Genomic DNA, 6,474 nt, shown 5'->3' on the forward strand with positions numbered 1-6,474 from the left:
CCCAATCGGATCCCTGGTCAGTTTTTTTCTGGATACAGTAAACAAGTACTCCCTCGAGTAACTCACCATCAAAAAATCACACGCCGTTCCCAACTTCTTTCACGAACCCAACCGTTCTCCCGGTGGAAAGGGGGGAGGGGGAGGGGGGCACTAGCGGAATTTCGCAAGGAAAAGAAGCGCGCCCCAATTTGTCGGACAAAAAGATGTAAAATACCAAGTCCTCCCTTAGAAAGTTTTCGAAAAAGTTTGTCTCGTCTCATTGGTTCAACAGTACTTTTTCATATAAAAACGGAAAACACTTTATGCATACTTTGTATACTGGTACGAGCACAATGCATGACCCGTAGTGCATACCACAGCTTGGCAATAAGAAATACATAGCATACAGTTGCTCTAGTAAGAATAGACAAATCTCGACCGCACCATTTGGTGGCCCGTTTTCTCAGATCCCCAGCGACGCTAGCCCAATACTCTGCATTAGTTCGCATGTATTGTAGTGGGGCCCCAAGATACTTGCTGGGTGACGTGCTCCACTTAACACCTTTAATACACCTTTAATATACTGAGGGGTCGTGTCGCAGTCACCGTACCAGGTACCAGTACATTTATCGATATTTACAGTGGCGCCTGTAGCATTACGGCGCCACTGTAAATGATAGGCACCGGTGCGCACCCTATAGGTCGTGAAAGTTGCGAGTTTGTTTTTGTCTTTTACCACCTTCTTACCCTTTCCAACTTCTTCCACGTCTCCCGCATACTGCACAGACATCAAACGCGGGTCCATACCCCCTCGATTCGCGGGTTCACAACTCGCGTAACAGACGATATAGCCTCGTGCGAGGGGGTCGTATTCTCTTTGTCTTTGATGTGTGCTACTTTATTCTAGCAAGTTCTTGAGGCACGGCTGAAAAGTGCCCGGCGCGAGGCTAAGAGCATCGTCTTCGAGGGTACGGACGATACTTCTTTTGGTTACTTGTCTGAACTTGGTGGTCGAGTCCACTTCTTACTTTACAGTGAACTGTCAACATAAAGGGGGGGGGGGGGGTTAGGTCATCTAAAGGGGTATTCACACGAGGAAGAAATCCCTGGGATTTCTCCCGGGCACGCGCGCATCACGAGACGAAAACGCGAGGCTTTTACACATCGCAAAGCCTGACGTTTTCATCGCAGGATGCGCGTGCCGTGGAGAAATCCCCCAGATTTCTCCTTCGTGTGAATACTCCTTAAGGAGTGCAGACAGAGAGAGAGAGAGATAACGCGTAAAAGTGGTGTGATCCTCTATTGTTTTGCAAGACCGATGGCCACCGCTTCTCTGGCTCTCTATGCCCTCTTCTCTCCTGGCCTTAACGAATATTGGTATGGAAGTGAGAACCGAACGCAAGGGCGCAAGGGAGCTGGTGTATATCACACATTTTAGTGAAAAACCCGAGACTGAGGTATTGACAGACGACGACAAGAAAGAAAAGGAGAACGTCTCTGAGACGCTCTCCTTCTCTTCCTTATCGTCCTCTGTCATTACCGCAGTCTCGGGTTTTTCACAAAATAGTGGGAACCGATGACCGATCGATAACCCGTAACCGCCATTTTTTCTCTCTGGTCGAGTTTTCAGTCATGGAGTGTCCGCCGTCTCCATGGCCATCTCTTAATGAGATGTTCGGAATTCGGGCAATAAAGGGATCGTGTACCAAAATTTTGATTTAAAAAAAAAAAACAAAGCAGGAGATGTAGGCGGGACGCTACAATCCCTAAAACACTACTCGTGTAAGGCGATATCTCGAATGGACGGCCGTATTTTCGGAAAAAGAGGTCAAGATTGAACCAGGCCGACGAGGCGTGTGACGTGAAGGTATCTTGTTTCCTCCTCTCCTCGCTTCGCCCCCTCAAGGTGGCTAGGCGGAGAAGACGCGAAGACGCGTGGCCGTTCCCTCTTCCTCTCAAAGAAACAACACGTTAACATATCAGTCAAATGCACCTCCTTTTTTTTTTTTTTAAATTCGGTCATCCGTTCGAAATTTCGCTGTATGAGTGATGTTTTTGGTGTTTGCAGCATCCCGTCGCACGCTTTTGCCGCGTGTTTTGTAGAATCCAGATTTCGGTTCAGCATCCCTTTAGGAGAATGGAAACGTAAACTTTCAGTGCATACTTTGCTTGACTAAAAACACACATTGTCATCAGCAAGAACAACAAACTCTAATCTACGGAAACATAACAAGGTAAGCTGGGACACCTGCATTCTGCGTTGGCACGTTAGAACATTGTAACGTTAGAGCCAAGTTTTTCTTTTCTTGTGAATAAGAATAACACGCGAAACACCAGAGTAAAAAGGGAGCTTTCGTAAATAGCTCCTTTAGCTCCGAATCCCTGGAAGTACACTTGCTACTGAGCATGCGCACCGCTAGCTTTGTCTGCACAATTTAAGGGATCATTTCCGTAGGCCGTAAGCTAGCGGGATGGCGGGTGTAGTTGCAGCTTTCGGTGCCTTGTCAGCTTAGAGGTGAACGGAATGCACCTACGCCATTTCTCTTAAATACAATGTTTTATTTTTACAAGGACTATCATAATACGGGCGTATGAGAAATCAAAAGTAGTGTTGCAGAACATTTTTTTTTTTTTGAAAAATATCAAAATTGTTTCTATTGTTTTCTGGATAAGTGTCCGGAAAAAGTAACGTGAAAGTAATTTGTAACGTAACGAGTAAAGTAATTCGTTACTTTTCAGTGAAAGTAATTTGTAACGGTAATCCATTACATTTGAGGCTCGGTAATTTGTAATTGCAATCCATTGCATTTTTTCAAGTAACGAGCACAAGTCTGCCTAAAACCACGAGTGTGCTGCACTGTTTGCCGCACTGCATAAAGCGTTCCAAGCTTTGAGAAGAAAAAAAAAAAAAAATAACTCTTTCATTTATTTTATTTGGCGCAAATTATAAGCCTGCCGTGATCATCTGTGATAACGTTCGAAACACTGATCTCTCTGGACATTTTAAGACATAGAAAACACCCTACAGACACTCGAACGGAGTGGCTTACGCATAACTCGTAAGATCAAAGAAATGGTTTTAGCGCTTGTTCTATATGCTCGCTATTTTCCATTTTTGTTTCTTGTACAGCCAGGATATCCAACTCTTGTTCGTATACTAGACGCTGCAGTTGATACTGTTTTTTTACGCGTGTTCAATCCCCTCACATTTAATGTCGCAAAACGAAGGGGCTCTAGAAATGCATGCATACTTTTACGCGTACGTTTTAAGCTAATAAGAAAGGGTCTTTTCTCAAGGCTGTCCAAACAAACGCTGCACTCCCATGAACAATTCGACATTCAACACTCACTGCGTATTTTTTGCATTGCGATCGTCCGTGGGAACTCGGGGTTTATGCACATGCTGGGGTTTCTTGGAGCCTCGCTGTGCCTACAGCTCTAAACTTCGTTCCGTTTCATAGAGAAAGTCCAGATCGGGAGGTGGGTCCATCTGTCCTTTGCCTGCCAGGTTGTTCTCGCTCATAGGCTCGTCTTATCCCATGGTTGCACCTGGCTGCTCCACTGATCACCCTTCTCCGCTGCGTAGTTTGGTGACTCCCGCGGCCTTGTCCTTCCTGAGCCCGAGGCCCCACATTCGCCTTCGTCCTCCTTTCCGGGCACCGACATCTTTAAGGGTCCCCCGTGAGACGCCGTTACTCGCCCATCGTTGCTTGCCATTGTGCTTGACTTCTTTTTCCTTTCGTCGCTCAGACTGCTAAATGACTTGCACGGCTCCCTCTGCTTCAGTTGCGTCCATGAACATCTCGGACTGCTCTTGATCCTTGCGGTCTCGAGGAACGAAAACGTACGTCGTCGCGCAGTCATCCGTTGCGTGCCCAAAACGACAGCAGTCGGCGTATCGAAGAGTGCGACGGTCCCGCTGGATATGGCCTGTTCGCCTGCACCGCAGGCACGAAGGGGCCCTCCCTGGTACCAGGACTAGAATTTTGCGTCCTTCCAACTGTATCTCGTGGGGAATGTCGTCGACCGTCGTACCCCCTTTGAGGGTCAGCTGCACAAGCCTCGTGTTGGATTCTAGATTCTCGAAGCCTCGTTCGCAGAAGCATTCCCGAGTTATGCTGAACACCTTGCTGAACCTTTCAAGCTCCTTTTGCACCGTAAAGTTGGGAACATTCTATGGAACTCAGAGGAGCTTTATGTTGACTTTATTCTTTGCTGGGTTAAACACGAGGCACCTCCCTTCCTTGACAGTTAGCTCTATTACGGCCACCAGCTTTTGTTTCGCAGCTAATGAGTGCAGTCTCAACATCCAGACATGATTCATCTGGTGCACACCTGCCGACGCCAAGACTTTCAGAAGGTCCAACTTTTCAAGTTCACCGCGGAAGTCCGGTGTCCGGTAGGGCCATTTCCTCACATTGCAATGTAGAAACAGTGCGTTCGTCGCTATGTATCAGCAGTAGATGCCTTATCAGCACGACCCGGCTGGGCCGTTATCACCACTCCAGCGGAGCTCGAGATTCCGCGTCCGTAGGCTGCGGGGTCCGCAAGTGAAATCCTTCGGCCACGGGCACGGTTGTTTGGAGACGCGCGTGGCAATATCACCGTACAGAAATCTTATTCTTTTCTTTTTTGATTATTATTTATGCCCATTGCGTGCGTGGGCACCATCTTGATTTGAAGCCGTGCTTTTCCCCCTTAGCACGGGCGTGCACTGCGGCAAAACGATACACCAAATCACGCTGTTCATTCCACGGATGTCGCTTGACTGCATTGCACTGGTGGGCGGAAAAAAGAGCACTTAAAGGAGCTAACTTAAAGGAGTCAAGGAAAGAAAATGTAGCGACCTCATGTTAACTGTTACCTTACAAATATTCATTAAAGCCAAACGATGCTGTTCTTAAGTCTTGAGGCCAAATAATGCGCCTGGATCTTACAAACCGCGTTTAAAATTCCTATGTTCTAGAGATTCTGAAACGATCATACGACACCGTGTGGGAACCAGAGGCAATAAAACGTCATCATAGGTGGTATGTAAAGTGGAACAGATATTCAACTTTATTTAATGTTCAAACACCACATTAAATGATAAAAACAAATATTCATTTATTGACACCCTTATATTAGTTACACATCACCTGATTGCGATTGCGCGTTTCGGTTTCAAATACATCCGGGTCTTCTGCCGCTTGGTAACCATAGCAACGGTGCCTCTAGCGGCTGGCTGCCCGGTTGTTTGTCGTCTCGCGGCTCCTCATCCTGTGTTCGCGGAAGGTTTAGGTTGTGGTTCGTGTGTATTGTCGGTCGCGTGTGTTGTGTGCGCGTGTTAGCGCCCGCCGATTACCTTCGCAGGCCGAAGACTCCACGCCATGTGGCCTACTATGGCAGCTACCGACGGGTCACCCCGTACCAACCACTCAAGCAGGTATGCACCATATGCATGAAAGAGGGGCACCTTGCGGACGTCTACCCAACACCAGGCACTTAGGCGTGCCTTTGCTGCACGTCGCCCACCCTTGCACCGGAACACGCCTGCGTCCCCAAGTGCCTGCTCTGTGACGGGGACCACACCACCGGGGACAAGGTCTGCCAGCAGCGATACGTAGATCGAGGGCCGAGCCAGAAGGGAGCCGGCCGCTGAAGCCGCAGCAGGGGCCGTAGCAGGAAACCACCTGGCAAGAAACCGCTAGCCAATGCTGAAAAATCCGAGAGCCGCGGCAGGTGCCGCACACCACGTGGCCGCAGCCGCTGCAAGACGAAGAGTCGAAGCCGGACCACCAAGCGAGTGAGCTGGGCATCGATGCTGAAGGGCCACCGCTCGCCGCCGAAGACCCCTCCCCCTCCCCCACTTAACCCTACCGAGACCCCTGAGTCTCATGAGCTTTATGACGAGATGAAAGGCGCGACGTCGCGTACGACCAGCCGCTTAGACAAACCATAACAGAGACCCAACCCTCCTCCCCCGCCAGAACTGAGGGCTCCTGCGCCGCTTCTCCCCCACCAGCCCGAGGACGCGCAGCAGACGATCGCACACCAGCAAGAGCTTACCACCCAACTGCAAGAAACCATTACTCGACTGTAGGAGACGATGACGCTGTGAAGAAGGGGCGATGGCCCGCCTCCAGGAGAGGCTAGACGTGCAGGAGAGCGAACCGGAAGTGGCCAAGAGAGCCAGGAGGGCGGATGTACGTCCTCAGCCGTACGTAATCCCGAACGCGCCGCAGCAGCCGCCGTCACATTCAGCCTGCCACGTCACAGGCCTGTACCCCGCAATAGAGGCACGCTCTGGCAGTGGAACTGCCGCAGCTTTCGCGGTAAACACGGTGCTATTGCGCAGTTCATTGGCAGCAGGGACTCTCCCCCGACGTGATATACCTACAGGAAACCGGCAGGGGCCTCCCCTTGCTTTCCGGTTGTCAGACACTCACGCACTCGCACGCAAACCCAGGGATAGCAACGGTCTCGAAGTGCATCACCGGGAAGCAGCACGAGTTT

This window comes from Ixodes scapularis, unplaced genomic scaffold, assembly GCF_016920785.2.
Source record: "Ixodes scapularis isolate PalLabHiFi unplaced genomic scaffold, ASM1692078v2 PGA_scaffold11__112_contigs__length_91849675, whole genome shotgun sequence".
NCBI lineage: Eukaryota > Metazoa > Arthropoda > Arachnida > Ixodida > Ixodidae > Ixodes > Ixodes scapularis.